This window comes from Sciurus vulgaris, assembly GCF_902686455.1.
Source record: "Sciurus vulgaris genome assembly, chromosome: X".
NCBI classification, from domain to species: domain Eukaryota; kingdom Metazoa; phylum Chordata; class Mammalia; order Rodentia; family Sciuridae; genus Sciurus; species Sciurus vulgaris.
The window spans coordinates 118,499,283-118,516,695 of NC_136471.1; positions in this window are offsets into that span (position 1 = coordinate 118,499,283).

Consider the following 17,413-nt stretch of genomic DNA (forward strand, 5'->3'; position numbering starts at 1 on the left):
CCACATAAAAATAAAATAAAGGTATTATGTCCACCTACAACTAAAAAAATTTTTTAAAAGAGGACAAAGAGTACTTATATAAAGGGTGCTCATATTTTATAAGGAGAATATGTTCATGTTAATGAACAAAATAATAACAAAAATAATAACAAAAATAAATGTTACTCTGGAAAGTATATTTAACTTATAAAATGCTCATTCGCATTTCATAGGATACAGAGTAAGCAGCATCAGAAGCTTCCAGGAGTACTCCCCTGGAAACACAAGGTCTAACAGGCCGAACAGGCAGGCTCAGTACAAAGTCCTTACTGAGGCTTATTAAACAAAATTCAAACAGGAAACTTCTGGAGCTTTTGAAAATCTGTCAAAATTAGTGAGCCAGCAACAAAAAATGTGCAACATCTCTAGCAATCAGGGAAATGCAAATTCAAAACTGCACTAAGATTTCATCTCACTCCATTCAGAATGGCATTCATCAAGAATATAAACAATAATAAATGCTGGCAAGGATGTGGGGGGAAAGGTACACTCACATTGCTGGTGGGACTGCAAATTAGAGCAACCACTCTGGAAAGCAGTATGGAGATTCCTCATAAAACTAGGAATGGAAACACCATACGACCCAGCAATCCCACTCCTCAGTATTTATACAAAAGAACTTAAATCAGCATATTATAGCAATGCTACCGCATCAATGTTTATAGCAGCACAATTCACAATAGCCAAGTTATGGAACCAGCCCAGATGCCTGTCATTAGATGAACGGATTAAGAAAATGTGGTATATATACACAATGACATTTTACTCAGCCATAAAGAAGAAATTATGGTATTTACTGGTAAATGAATGAAACTGGGGAACATCATGCTGAGTGAAATAAGCCAGACTCAGAAAATCAAAGGTCAAATATTTTCTTTCATGCAAAAGCTAGAGCAAAATAAGAGAAAAAGGGGGGTTGGATAGCATAAAGATAGAATAAAGATCAGTGGAGTAAAAGAAGGGGATTGAGAGGGAGGGAGGAGGAATGGGAAAGGGGAGGAAATGATGAATTAACTTGACAAAATCATGCTATGTGCATGTTTAAATATGCCACAGTGAATTCCATCTTTATGCATATCTATAAAGCACCAATTAAAATAAATAATAAATAAGTGAAAGGAAGATCAGTAGAGGAAGTAGAATAGGGGGAGGCAGGCAGGGGAGGACAGGGAGGAAACCAGAGACTGAAATGGATTAAATTAAATTCCATGAATGTATGTTTTTTTTCAAAATTAATCCAACTATTATGTATAACTATAATGCACTTATAATAGAAAAAAATAGAGTCAGCCTTGGTCCCTGAATTAGCTATCTACTGCTGCATAAGAAATGATTCCATGTATATAGCACAATTTGGTCAATTTCATTCTATAGTTCTCCTTTTTTCTGTCCCTCCTCCATGCTGATCTCCCTTGTATTTTCATGGGACCCCCCCCTTCTCTTTCTCATCTTATTTTTCTCTAGCTTCTGCATATGAGAGAAAACTTTCAAGCCTTGACTTTCTGAGTCTGACTTATTTCACTTAACTTGATGTTCTCCAGATTTATCCATTTACCAGAAAATGCCATAATTTCATTTTTTATGGCTGAATAAAACTCCATTGGGCACATATACCACATTTATTTTATGTGTACATATACATGCACTCATATGCGTGTGTGTGTGTAAAGCACCAACTTTAAAAAATAAATAATAATAATAATTAGAAGGAAGACAGTAGAGGAAGGGGAACAGCAGGAGCGAGGAGCAGAGGGAAAGAGGAAGCACTGGCGGCTAAAATGGAGCAAATTATATTCCATGCATGTACGATTATGACAAAATGAACCCCACTATTATGTATAAATATAATGCACTAATTACAAGCATTGTTAAAAAGAAATGATTCTAAAATTTGATGGCTCAAAAAAAAAAACCCCACTATTTTCTCCTTTTCTGAAGCTCAGTAATCAGAGTCTCTCACAGGACTACCATCAAAATGTTGATCAGGAGGGCTGGGGATATAGCTCAGTTGGTAGAGTGTTTGCCTTGCAAACACAAGGCCCTGGGTTCAATCCCCAGCACTGTGCAAAAAAAAAAAAAAAAGGAAGAAGAAGAAGATGTTGATCAGGGTTACAGTCTCATCTGAAGGCTCCACAGGGGAAGAAGGATCTGCTCCCAAGTTCACTCACATGGTTCTTGGCAAGATTCTGCTTCTCATAAACTGTTGCACCAAGGGCCTTGCTTCCTCTGAGAGCTTCCCTTTCTCACAGGTTGATGGCCAGGAGCTGCTCTCAGTTCCTTACCATGTGTAACTCTCCATGGGGGAGCAGACAATGTAGTAGCTGTCAGCTGATCTCATTCAGAACAATCAAGCCAGAGGTACCAGAGACAACCTGTGATCAAGAGAGAAGTCACAGTCTTTTGTAACCTAATCTCAGAAGGACATACCATCACTTCTGTCATATTCCGTTCATTAGAAGCAAGTTACTAATATGACCCACACTCAAAGGAAGGTGTGTTTCATTGGGATCCAGTTCAGAAGCTGCCTGCTACAGCCCCATGTGAATTCTGTGCTCAATTTATGCTGTATTGAAATGGGGCCAGTGGGATGGGGGAAATGTCTTGGGAATGAAGGAAATATTATTATCCAAAAGAGTCCTGAAAAAGAAGTCTTGGTGTTACTAGGATGTTTGTAAATCCAGTAGGGGGCCCCCATCACTACAAGCTAGTACCCATCCCCTGGAGAATAGCACCTTCTGACACTGCAGACCATGGGAATAAATAGATTTAAGCAGTCAATCACATTCTTGTCAATAGAGAATTATCACATACACCACACCAGTGATTAATTTTCAGAGGAAAAGAAAATAATTCTGCTCCCATTCTGAGTGATTACTATGATTTTCTTTTGTAAATTGTGTTGCAGATTTGGATATGTACAGTGACAAATTATATCATGACCACACCAAGCTTTTGCCTGCAAGCCAGGATCTGAGTATTACTAAGAGAGTAATCATTTTAAACTAAGGGTCCTTCAAATCAGCATCACAATAGATAAATTAAAAACTAGGTGACCATTTGTGCCTAACAATATACGGTACTCCTCCCCCCCAAAAAAATGGCTGTACCATTCATAATGCATTAATTGCCATCATTTCTTCATAGGGTTAAAGCATCTGGGTTTTTATACATATTAAGTGTCATCTAACCATGTTTTTCGGTCTGTGATATTTTGACATATTAGTGAATCAGAAAATTAACTTGATGGATTGTAATTTTAAAAATGTTTTAAAAAGGTGTAGTGTCTTAAGCCTGTAATCCTAGTGAGAGGCTTGGCAGAGAGGATCACAAGTTCAAATCCAACCTCAGCAACTTAGTGAGGCCCTAAGCAACGTAGCAAGACCCTGTCTCAAAATAAAAAATAAAAAGGGCTAGGGACGTGGATTGGTGGTTAAGTACCTCTGGGTTCAATCCCCAGTACCCACCCCCCCCCCGCCTCTGCAAAAAAGTTTTATATCACAAATTTTATTGTGGTATAAAACACATAAAATTTACCATTTAAACCATTTTAAGTGTATATTTCAACAACATCAAATATATTTAAAGTCTTAGCCATCCCCACTATCTATATTCAGAACATTTTATTCATTCCAAACAGAAACTGTAGCTTAAGTAATAACTTCCCATTCTTTCTTCCCCTAGCTCCTGATAACCTCTGCTCTACTTTCTGTCTCTATGAATCTGTCCAAATATTTCATGTAAATGGAATAATAAGCTATTTGTCCTTTTATATCTGCCTTGTTTTACTGAACATAATGTGTTCAAGGCTAACTCATTTGGTACATTGTATCAGAACTGCATTCCTTTTGCCACAACAACATTCCATTACACAAATAGATCACATTTTATTTATTCACAGGTCTATCAACATTTGGGTTGTTTCTACATTTTGGCTATTGTGAAAAATGCTGCTGTTAACATTGGTGCACAAATATCTGTTTTGAGTCCCTGTTCTCAATTCTTATGGTGTATACCTAACAGTGGAATCACTGGATCATATGGTAATTTTATGTTTAACTTTTTGAGAACCACTAAATTATTTTCCACAGTAGTTATACCATTTTATATTCCTACTAGCAATGCTTGAGGGTTCCAATTTCTCCACATCCTTCCCAACACTTACTATTTTTTTTATTTTTATAATAGCTACCCTGGTAGGTATGAAGTGGTATCTTATTGTGGTTTTTATTTGCATTTCCCTAATGAATAATGATGTTGAACATTTTTCTATGTGCTTGTTGGTCATTATACATATATCTTCTTTGGAGAAATGTCTAGTTAAGTCCTTTGCATGTTTTGAAATTGAGTTTTGTTGTCAAGTTGTAGGAATCCTTCATATATTTTGTATATTCAACCCTCATCAGATATACAATTTGTAAACATTTTCTCTCATTTCATGGGGTGGCTTTTCAGTCTCTTGATAGTGTCCTTTGACACAAAAGTTTTAATTTCGATGAAGTCCATATGGCATGGATTATGAAGTAAAGAATCAACTTTGTGGGCTAGAGATGTAGCTCAGTGATAGAGTGTTGGTCTAGCATGCACAAGGTCCTGGGGTTTGATCTTCAGCACTGCAAAAATAAATAAAGAGATAAACACAACCAACTTTGTGCATTTACTTGGCTGAGGGTATGGGCGTGTTGCATCTCTGACCTCTCCAATCCCTCACAAAATTTGCTTTTTCCCAAGTAGAAAACAAAGAGAGGAAAAGTCATACATGGAATTGCTATTGACTGTTCCACTCCTTCCCCAACAAGGCAAGGGGCATAGGGCCTGGAGAACATTTGGGGTGTTACACACCATCTTTGGGTTTCAAGGTATGATATACAGCTGTACTTCAAATTAAAACTTCCATGTTAAACCTGAAGAAAATATTTTCACCATGAATGTCAGAACAATAATGCTAAAGACCAGTATTTTCCCAGACCCAAGCCATAATAAATCTGACATTAACCCTAGATAACCCAAGAGAGGGACATTTTACTTATTTTATTTTTATGCAGTGCTGAGGATCAAACCTAGTGCCTCATGCATTCCAGGCAAGCACTCTACCACTGAACCACAACCCCAACCTCAGAGAAGGACATTTTAAAGTTGAAATCAGAGTGACAAATTTGGGGAGAAAATGCTACAATTTGAACTGTATATACCAGAGAGAAAACCAAAAGTATGTGGCATTGTAAGTCTACAAGTTTGAGAAAATCTGAAGTTGTAAATCAGGTATCCTTTATTTTTTTTCAGGTATCCTTTCAAACTTAACCTCCACAGATGTCCAGGTTCTTAAGAAATTGAAATTACCCCTAAATGGAGACAGGGAATGTGTGACAAACATGCCTGTGTTCACTCAGGGCTCTTCTAGGCTCTACCAGTGCCATGAGCTCCCTGAGATTCAGCAGCCTTTGTGAGGCTTGTGACAATATAGGCTTACCACAAGCACAATAAGTAAGAAATAGTTTTAATGCATCAGATAAAAAGATTTGATCTGTGATTAGAGATACCAATGAAATGGTAGAAGGGTGGAAGCCCCAAGAATTGGGCATCAATCAAGTGACTTTCATTTTAGAGTTGTTTATGAACCTTAGGTCACCAAAATTTATTTTTGTTTTTTAGGGTTGCTTCACACCCCTAGAGAAAACAGCACATGTTGGTGAGAAGAAAAGGGCACACCCAGTTTCTTCAAACTGGAACAACTCCCACCGTAGGTACCTACTGGGCAGAAGGTAGCAAGGTGAGAAGGGCCAGAAGCACCAGGAACAATTGTTCTCAACTTTGGCTGCATGTTAAATCACTTGAAGAGTTTTTTTTTTTTTTTTTTTTTAAATACTGGTGGCTAAGTCTCTCCCTTACAGATTCATGTTCAATTGGCTAACTCCTGCACAGAGTGACTTTTTAAATGAGCCTAGGTGAGTCTAATGTGCAGCAAGAGTACATAACTTCTGACCTAGATTAAGGATGTGTAATCCTAATTTATAGTCAGAATGTATTCAATCATTTTAGACTTCATTATGAGCTCTAGAATTCTGTTGGTACACCTAATCTGAGAAAGAAGAAAAGGTTACTGTACCTGTTCTTCAAAAGCAAGATTAAATAATGAAACTCAGAGGACTCTGGTATAGATCTAGAAGACAGGAGCGATTCAAAATACAAATTGCAGCTAGACACAATGGTGCATGCCTGTAATCCCAGAGGCTCTGGAGGCTGAGGCTGGAGGATCCCAAGTTCAAAGCCAGCCTCAGCAAAAGCGAGGCATGGAGCAACTCAGTGAGACTCTGTCTTTAAATAAAATACAAAAAAGGGCTAGGGATGTGGCTAAGTGGTTAAGTGTCCCTGAGTTCAATCCCTGGTATCCCCTCCAAAAAAAAAAAAAATACAAATTGTAAATTGGGCCCATGATGAGCAAGATCTCAGTGGTTTGGACAAGTGGAGTATGAAACCTGAGTTAGTGCCCCCTCTCCCAAGAGTTCAGTTGGAAGGATGCACCCACTAATTTACTTTCAGTTGAGCAAGATGAGTTATAAGGGAGTGGTAGTAAGTTTTTGGCCACTCATACCCTGGCATTTTGAAAACCCAGACAAATGTGAAATGGAACCTAAAATGCTACCTCCAAATATTGGGAGGTTCTATATGCCCTGGGCTCACTTCAAGTTATAAAGAAAGGTCATCTGGCAGCAGCCTGGGAACATGAAGATACCTATTTGGTGAGCATATCTTCATTTTTACATTACACAGGGCAAAAACTGTGGAATGTGTCTGCCACTCCCTGGCTATAAAATTTGTGAGAAGGAATTATGATGAATTCAATCAGGCTCAGCCTGGCAGTGTCTCCAGATACCAAGAAAAATTATTACACTCACTCCAAAAGGATAAGGATAAAGACTGAACTGGAGGAGAAATAGTCTCTGGGTGCAGTATCAAATACTGAAATTCTATTTACAGAGACTTTCAAATACTTTTTTGGGAAAAGTTTAACAGGGACAAAAATTTCGTGGTATGAGTTTTTAAAATCTTCCCTCCCTATTTTCAGTTTCTAAAGGAGATTCTTCATGTTGCAGCTCCTAGGTTTCCTTTGTTGTGGAAAATCTGCAAGGAAGAGATATTTTTAAAAAAATAAATATCCTGGAGATTCCAAAGTAGGAAGAAAATGGGAAAAGTGTCAAGGAAAAGGATATTAGAGGGGATTTTTGGAGGACTTGAAAGTAATAGTAGGAGAGATTTTCAGAGATGGACTGCCAGTGGTATGAGATGTATTGGGGAAGAAGCAGTGGGAAGAAGGAACATTTAAGATGCTAGGTAGGAATTTAAAATGCATTTCCTCTTTGGCTTTTCTCAAGGGATGAAGTAAAGCTACAAATTACTTGTCATGAATTTTAGCTGCTGACCTAGATTTCTTTGGACGGATGCCTTGCAATAAATGGATCACATAAGTCCCTGAATCATATGAAAATTAAGGGTAGATATAGCAAATAGAAGATGACTTAACATTAATTATAATTAATGTATGAAGAAAGATTAGAGAGGTTAGTATAAAACAAGGATTTAGCATGATACCCTGATTTTGATCCCCAGCGCTGCAAAAAAAAAAAGGGAAAAAAAATTTGGCTAAGAACTGATTAAGATTAAAAAATAAAAATTTGAATTTCAAAAAACACTAGCTGGAGAACAAGTTTTCTAAGTGCTGTTCTTAGAGCACCAAGCAAATGGGAAACAAAAGAGATTAAAATATGTGAGAAAAGTCTTTTAAGAGAACAAAGACAAACTCAGAAGTATCAGCATTGATCTAAGGGAAGTTCCCGGGGAGTTAAAGAAAATAAGGGGTAGAAAATAATTTTCAAGTGAGATGAAAATCCTTCAGAAGTGAAAAAAAGAAACCAGTTTTCATAAAGAGTCACTAAAATCCAAGGAAGCTGATAAATTTTAAAATATATATCTGGACCTATTGTAGTGAAATATCAGAATGCCAAAAATAAAGAAAAGGATCCTTAATTTCCAAAGAGAAAAAACACATTGCTTCAAAAAAAGTAGAATAAGATTGGCCTTAAAATCCTCATAAGTGGGGTGGGGATATAGCTCAGTTGATAGAGTGCTTGCCTTGCAAGGGCAAAGCCCTGGGTTCAAATCCCCAGCACAGCAAAAAAAAAAAAAAAAAAAAAAAAAAAAAAAAAAAAAAAAAAAAAGAATTCTCATAAGTATTTCTAAATACTCTAAGAAATGGAATAATATGACCTCAACTCAAGAGTAGAACAGCATAAAGACATATTGAGACATGCAAGGACTTAAAGTTTACTTCCCAAACCCTTTTCAGGAATTTAAAGGATAGGTTCCATCATGTAATAACTGTGTAAGCCTAGAAAGAGAAAGACATAACATCAAAGAAACAGTGAATTTAACCAGAAAAAATAAGAAGAAATCATTCAAGCATAGTAGCTGCACGAATGGACTTAGAAAGAAATCAACCAGTTGAAACAGGGGAAGGAAGATCCCAGAGAAAAAGTTTTGTAACTAAAACCCAAGCAATGAAATGCGGAATCAAAATAAAAGAACTCAAGGGCTAGGAATGTAGCTCAGTGGTAGAGCTCTTGCCTTGCACACACAAGGCCATGGGTTCCATCCCCAGTACTACAAAAAGTAAAAAAAGAAGGAGCTCAAAAATGACCCTGCAAGGGTGAAACAACTGATGGTGAATACTGTGTCCATATAAATTTAGAACTAACACTATACAGTTGTGGAAATTACAATTATAGAAAAGAATGCATATTTCACTTCAATGAAAAAGAATGAAAAATTAAAGGTAGATTTTTCTATTTACAGCAAGAGTGGACTAACTTCTTGCTTTGAAAGTATTAGATAGCTACCAATGCAATGAGGACTTGAGAGCCAAGAAAAAAAGAAATGAGAAATACACAGAAATGAGACCAAAATTCAGTGTTGTTTTTCCCTTCAAGCCATTTACAATTTTAAAGCAGCAGTTGAAAAGCTGGGAAGCTTGGTAAAAAAAAGTGATGACTCATAGACAGGAACTGTGCAGTGTTTCCAATAGTCTCAAAGGGGATAGGGAGGTGCTATGGTTTGAAAGTCCCCTCCAAAATTCATGTTGAATGTAATTGCCTTTTTAACAGTATTAAGAGGTGGGGCCTTTAGGCAGTTAGGTCATGAGGGTTCTACCCTTACCAATAGACCAACACCATGATCACCAAGATCATCACAAGAGTGGATTAGTTATTGTGAGTTTGGAACTTGTATTCATTCATATACATTTTCTCTCTCTCTCTCTCTCTCTCTCTCTCTCTCTCTCTCTCTCTCTCTCTCTCTCTCTCTCTCTCTCTCTCTCTCTCCTCCATCTATCTCTATCTCTCCCCCTTCCTCCATATGATACCCTCCACTGTGTTATCACAGCAACAAGGCCCTCACCAGATGTGGCCCTTCATTCTACTTCTCAGCCTCCAGGATCATGAGCCAAATAAACTTCTATTGTTTATAAATTACCCAGTCTGTGGTATTTTGTCATAGCAGTGGAAAACAGACTAAGAAAATTAGTGCCAAGAAGTAGGGTTCTTTCTATAACAAATATTTTATTATTTTTTCAAAAACTAAAAAAAATGAGTCAAAAATTGCAAGGATATAGAGGATTAGAATAGTGTAATCAACAAGTTCAATTTTATTTACAAGTGTATACATATATAGGGTAAAATATACATTATAAGTCTATTATATTCCCCCACAAATTATTATGCTTTGTCTAAAAAGAAAACCTTAAAAACTCTAAAAATTACAGAGGTTGTACTGGTAATACTTTGAACACAAACCACTAAAGAGATTAATAATATTTTTACTATTTGGAATTTAAACACTACTGTAAAGAACTCAAACCTGATATGCAAAACCATCTAGAAAGTTATAAAAAAGAACAGTTCAAATGCAATGGGACAGAGTTGTAAAACAAAGGAAATATATAACTTTCAAAAATTTCTTTTAAAAAGAAATGAAAATAGGGCTGGGGAGATAGCTCAGTTGGTAGAGTGCCTGCCTCACAAGCACAAGGCCCTGGGTTCAATCCCCAGCACTGCAAAAAAAAAAAAAAAAAAAAAAAAAAAAAGAAAAAGAAAGAAATGAAAATAATTGAACCATGAAATATAAGACATTTTAATTAGAAAACAAAATAAACTCAAACAGGAAAAGAAAATTAGTAACAATGAAAGAAGAAATTAATAGAAACCCAAAAAACATAGAGAACAAAAAGCAGTTTCTTTGATAATACTAAAAAATAACTAAACCTCTGAAAGTCTGTTTAAACGAGAAAAAATAAAACATACTCATGAGAAAGGAAATATAACCAGAAATGCATGAGAATAAGAAAATAAGAGACTATAGTGTTCGTCTCTATGACAATAAATTGTAAACCTAGAAGAGTGATTCTCAACCTTGGCTACCCTTTGTGATCATCTGAGAAGCTTGAAAAATTACTCACTCCTAAGACCTGTCCCCAGAGACTCTAATTTAATTGGTCTGGGGTGTGGCCTGGCCACTGAGAAGTTAGAAAGCTACCCTATATGATTGTGATGTTCAACAGAAATCAAAAGCCACTGAATTCTTAGGAGAGCTTGGAACATGTGGTTGATTGACCAGCAGCATCAGCATCACCAGGGAACTTGCAAGAAATGCAGAATCACAGGCCCTACTCCACTGATATGGTTTGGATAAGTGGCCCCCAAAGGTCCATGATGTTAGACTTGGCTCCCAGCATGGTGATATTGAGGTGGTCGGACCTTTAAGAGGTGGGACCTACTAGGGGGTCTTAAGATGATGAGGAGGTCATTGCAGGTATCACCTTAGGGGGATAATGAGGCCTCAGTCCCTTCCTCTTCCTCTTTTGCTCCCTGGCCATGAAGTAAGTGGCTCTGCTCCACCACACCTCCCACAATGATAGCTGCTTTGCCACAGGCCTAAAAGAAACAGGGCCAAACAATAATGGACTGGAACCTCCATAATTGTGAACCAAAAATAAACCTTTTCTCTTTATAAGTTGATTATCTCAGGTATTTGTTATAGTGATGAAAAGCTGACTAATAAACCCACTGAATTAGAAAGGACATTTTCACAATATCTCATGGGTGAGACATATGTACACTAATATTTGAGAAGTACTGATCTAGAGAAAATGGATGATTTACAAAGGAAATATAGATACCAAAATTTAAGAAGAAAAGCTGACATCACAATTAATATAGAGGAGATCAGGAAAAAAAAAAAGACCTACTATTTATAAAGAGGTATCAGACTCAAATGCTTTCACAACTGAGTTCTGATTAATCATTAAAAATCAGAAAATGCCTCTCATTTTTAAACTATTCCAGAGTACAGAAAAATTTCCAAGTTTTTCTTAGAAAACTAAAGTTACATTAATATTTGAACCTGATAACAATAGTACAAAATGAGAAAACATTAGAATTATAAACATAGATATAAAAACTCTAAATAAAATGCTAACCCATTTAAGCAACAGTATAGTTAAAGAACCATAAAATTTGCCTAAGTAGGGTACTTTGATCTTAGAAACTTATTATGGTTTAACCTTGGAAAAAATCTATCAGTGTAATCCAATGTACTTATCAACAGAGAAAATCAAGTAATTTTAGCTGTAGGTGGCTAAAAGATATTTGATAATATTGGTCATTTCTAATAAGATCTCTAAAATAATGAAAGAACTTATCTAACCTCAGTAAATGTTATTTTCCAACACCAACATTATACTAAATGGTTAAATACTGAAGTATTGCCATTAAAATCAGAAATGATACAGAAATACCTACTATAATATGTACTAGTCAGCAATGTTTTAGAAGTTCTAACTGATATAAGACACAAAATGGAAATCATTGACATCTTTTTTCTGATATGACTGCACACACAGAAATTCAGAAGACTCCTAAAGTATAATTAGAATTGGGAAGATAATGTGGTAGATTGACTGTGTACGTTAAAAATATACATAAACCAATAGCTTTTCTCTACACTCTAGCAGTATCTAGGCATCTACAAAAATTTATCCTGTACTTGTGAAAAGTATATGACCTATATGATGAAAGCAAAACTATTTCATGAAGGACTATAAAATAAAACTAAAATAAATGTAGAAACAGGGATGTGAGAATAATATGATGAAAACGTCAAGCTCAATTTAATATTAAAAATTCATGCAATTTCAATTTTAAAAATCCCAGTGAGTCTCTTAAGGAAAACTGGGTTAAATTATTTTAATATTCTTATGGAAGAATAAATGTAAAGAAAACTATGAAAAAGAATAGAACTGAAGATGGACTTACCTTTTTTTTTTTTTTTTTTTTTTGTGGTGCTGGGGATAGAACCCAGGGCTTTGTGCATGCGAGGCAAGCACTCTACCAACTGAGTTACATCCCCAGCCCTGGACTTGCTTTTTGGTATTAAAATTCACCAGAGTACTGTAAAACAGTATGGCATCAGCAGAACAACAACAAATAAATCAGCAAAATAGATGTCAGAAATAAATCCAAGGATATACATAAAGTGTCATTTCAGTTCATGGCAGTAAAGGATGACTTACTGCATAAACAGCATTCTAATAATTGGCTCTCTATCCAAGAAAAAAGAGAAACGAGACCCCTTACCAAACAACATGTACCAAAAAAATTTAATTGTATAAAAATCCAAACAAAATTAAAATAATAAAAATATCAGAAGAAAACCTAAGCACACATTTGTAGAATCTTGGAGTAGAGATGATCTTTTTAACCAGGACAAGAGTTATAAAGGAAAAATATAAACATATTTGAACACACAAATATTAAAGATTCTATATATCAAAAGATTGTGTAAACAGTAACAAGATACATCAGACTATAAAAATGTGCAGCAAATGTATTAGAAAGTTAATAGGTCTTACAAAAGATTCCCAATAGAAAATGGAGCACAGAACTTGAACAATTTCTCAGAGACAACACAAAGAACTATCAGATATATAAAAGTATTAAACTCTACTCAAAGTCCAGTCAAAACAAATTCAATGAAAACATATTATTTGTTTAACCTGTGAAATCGGCTGTAACACCCACTGTAAGACCAAGGGGAATGGATCCTCCCATATATTGCTGGAGAAGTGTGAATTGATTTAATCCTAGTAATTTATCATCAGCACCTGCTATGCATCTCTCTATTCTAGGTGAACAGCAACAAAAAGAACAGACAAAAATCTCTGCATTCCTGGAATTTACATTCCAGCAGAAAATAATTTGGTAATATCTAGTAACATTTTTAAAATAGCACTTGATTTTTCATTTGGTAGTCACATCTTGGGGGAAGCCATTCTACAGAAATCAAAGCACAAATACAAAGGATTATATGTACAAGGATAGTCACTCCCAGCCTTCTTGTAGTGGCAGAAAACTGAAAACTACCTAAATGCCCATCAAGAGTACTGGTTGACTGAATTATGGTAGGTTCAATCTGTATTCCCTTACTGAAGAAAATGAGATTGAGTTTGGCCTACTGACCCAGAGGAATGAACATATTAAGTGACTTGTAAAGATGAATAATCTTTTTAAAATCCTTTAAGCTTTCTCGGGGTGTCTCTTTGTATAGGTTTATATGAGCATGAAGGGAAGATCTACCATCTGTTAACTATGATTACCTCAAGAAAATAAGCTTGGAGGAAGTATGGGGGTGAGATCATTTTTTCTTTATACTTACTTGTATAACATTTGTTCCAATAACACATATTTTGCAACTGAAGAAATCTAATAAAATTAAAATTCCCTGGTTATAGTGGTGCATGCCTATAATTCCAGCAACTCAGAAGGCTGAGGCAGGAGGATCACAAGCTTGAGGCCAGCTTTAGCAACTTAGCTAGACCATGTTCTCAAAAAAATAAAAAGGGCTGGGGTTGTAGCTCAGTGGCAAAGCACCCCTGGGTTCAAATTTTAACCCCTGGGTTAAAATTAAAAATTTAAAACTCAGGAAAGACATTTTTTAAAGGATAGTAATAGTCCAGGTTACTATGGGGATGAGGGGGAAAGTATTTTACTTTCTTTGTATCCTTCTGAATTTTCCATATTCTCTCCAAAAGAATATGCATTTCAGAGAACTGTTTAAAGGCAACCAATAGATTTGGTAATACACTTGATGTTGAAAAGAAAATCACCACAGAATGGAATCAATGCTGAGGTTACAAGTCAGATAAAAGACTTAAGTGTATAAACTAAGATCACAAGAGAACGATTTCTTGAATAAAAGTGGCATTGTGAAAGATCATTCTTTCCAATTTTTGTTACAAAAGCATGTGATAAAATTAACTTGTAAGACCTCCATCTTTGTACAGCTGTAAATTTGCCCTTCAAAAATTATTTTTAAATGTTTTTTTTTTTTGCCATTTTTTAATTTGACGGACCTTTACTTTATTTATTTTTATGTGGTGCTGAGAATCAAACCCAGTGCCTCACACATGCTAGGCAAGTGCTCTACCACTGAGTCACAATCCCAGCCCCCCAAAATTATTTTTCTGAAAAATAACCAAAGCATGCTGCTTGGGAGAAATAGCAACTAAACCTTTGAAAATCTGTTACAACTACCACTTCAGGAGAGAGCAGTTTAAAAGTCAATAGGAGGAAGATGGACACAAAATAAACAAGGCTAAAGTGGAGGAGAATCTCACATTTTGCTACCGTTCTAATGATAGAGGACAACCTAGAATTGGACTAACCTATATTAGGATGGAATAAGGGAACTCTTTTCCACCTTTTCCTGTGTTACATCCTGGGACAGCTGTGGAGGATGCTTCATTTCTCTGGTAAGAGACCAAACCAGTCTCTTTTAATCTCATGGAGGAGTGGCAGGTAGGATCCCTGCCTTTAAGTGACTGGCTGCTATCAGTCAAAGCCTACACTGAGGGGAAATCAACTGGAGGTAGACCTATTTCCACCTCTGGGGCTCCCAATTCAGCTTTACTAGCAAAAGTCACACGTTAAACTGGTGTTTTTTTTGTGTGTCTGTTTTCAATGTAGTTAGAACCCAGAGGGGAGGACAGATATTAAAACCTCCAAAACCTCAACAGATAACTTTGCAATACTTCCCCATATTTCAAAGAATCTCAAGTAAAAGGAAATGGGTTCTGCATTTAAAGTCAATCACAAGCATGGGCATTCAAAAACCAATCTCTTGGAAAACAAAATAATTAATACAGGTCTAGTTAACTATTGTATAATTTCGGCCAATGTGTTTAGATATTTCTGTGGTAATTTACATAGCTAAATGCTATCTGGAATTCCTAAGTAGGTTTTCAAAACAAAGCATCCCTAGTGGCTTTATGCTACTCATGGCTTTCTTTATGCAGTGGTATTCATCAATATCAGCAAGACAAGTGATATAGGAGGCGATGGAATGGAAGAAATCAAGTAAAGTAAAACGATTCTTGATTTTGACCTCAAATTTGATGGACTAAGTATTTCCATCTTGGAGATCAGGAAGCAATTTTAAAATCCGAGTAGGTACAGATGCCATGCCTGATATGCAATAATAATGGTTACCTTGGTGCAAGAAGTGCTAATCAAGGGTTTGCACTTCTAGATTGTAAGGATTTATTAACTGTTATCTGAGTCTCATTTAAGCATGGGTGTGTGTGTGTGTGTCTCCTGTCTATAGCCAACACTCCACTAGGGTAACTTAAAACAAAATAGTAATTTATTTACAACGATAGCAAAGATGTCAAAAATAACAGGAACAATATATAACAAATCCAAGAATTACTTTATGAAAAAGGCAAACAATATATACATGAAACAAAAGATAAAAACAAGTAAAATTCATAGGGCAAACTTAATTTTGACCTTATCTAAAAAGCTGCAGAATGTGGCAAAATGAATTTTGGATATGAATTACTTAAGTAACCCTGGGCCAATTAAACACACACACACGCACACGCACACACACACACACCCCTTTTAAAAACCTTTTTTCTTTTATACTTGTCAAATTCTCCTCTGAATTCAATTTACCTTTGAGGAATGCAACTGTGGGAGTGTATTAGAATACTTAGAAAGTGTAGTCTATTTACATGTTTGTGCACTAAAGAATATATTTACTGGCAGTCTCACACCTTAACGGTAAACTGAAGGTAGAAAACTTTCTGGTCCTATTTCACTTTCACCATTTATTTCTGATTGCTTTGTGATTTTTCTCATTTACCACCCAAAATGTTATGCCAGCGATCCTTTAAGTTCCTCAAGTGCTCTAAAATAGTGTTTTCCAAACTTGATTTGAGCAAGAAACAGAATTACTCCGGGAACATGTTACTAGATCACTGGGTCCCACACCCAGTTTCCCAGTCCAAGGGGGACTGGGTAGGGCTGAGAATTTGCATCTTTATTGAAGTCCCACCATGCTGCCAGCGCTGCCAAGTCATACTTTAGAAATCACTGCTCTGAAATATCACCCCTTTTAAGGTTTTGATGGTTATGCTTCTCCCTACATGAATCCTAGAATTTGTGGGAAATAAAAAAAATTGCTAATACTGAGATTCCCAAAGAATAGAGCAACATGTTACCTGACTGGTCAGGATCATAGTTGGATTAGATGTCATTTGTCAGGCACTGTATTACAACAAAGTTTTTTCAGCATGGTCTGGTTTTGTTGCATTTATAGCTCTGGACAGTGATGGTCATCACATTCTCTTGGTCATTTATCTCAAGTTTTGGTGGTTTACTGTTTCACCTATTAGGTCAACATTTTGCTCCTACAGTTGAACTGCAGAATCTCACCTTCAAAAAATCAAAGGTGTCACAAATCTCTTTCAGTTTCTGAGAACTTTTACCAAACTTCTTACTATGACAATGGCCATCCTCTACTGTGTCAGCATCTACTAGAACCCTACAAACTGGGCACAGAGGGGTAACTTGAGGGCAGGGCTTCTATCGTGGAGTGGATAGCAGTCCCCACTGATTAAATGTGCTGTGGATTGATACTGAAATGAACTTTAAGTGCTCTCAAAACCCACTTTATGCATGGGTAATTTATATCAGGGGAATAGGAGATGCTAATAAAACAAATCCTTTACGAAGATAAAAGAAAAAATGAATTTCAAGGACATGCTCATCAAAGGACTCACCAATCACCTCTTAACTTCTCTGAAATATTACTTGCAAATTCACAGGACTGAAATATTATCAGTATTTGCATCCGAGTCACAAAATTCAAAGCAATCAAGCATTTTGCATTCCACTGCTGCATAAAAGGGAATTAAGAAATGGGGGGATGAAAATAATCCACTGCTTTTGATGTTTATTAGGTTTACAAAAACTGTACATTTTTTTTT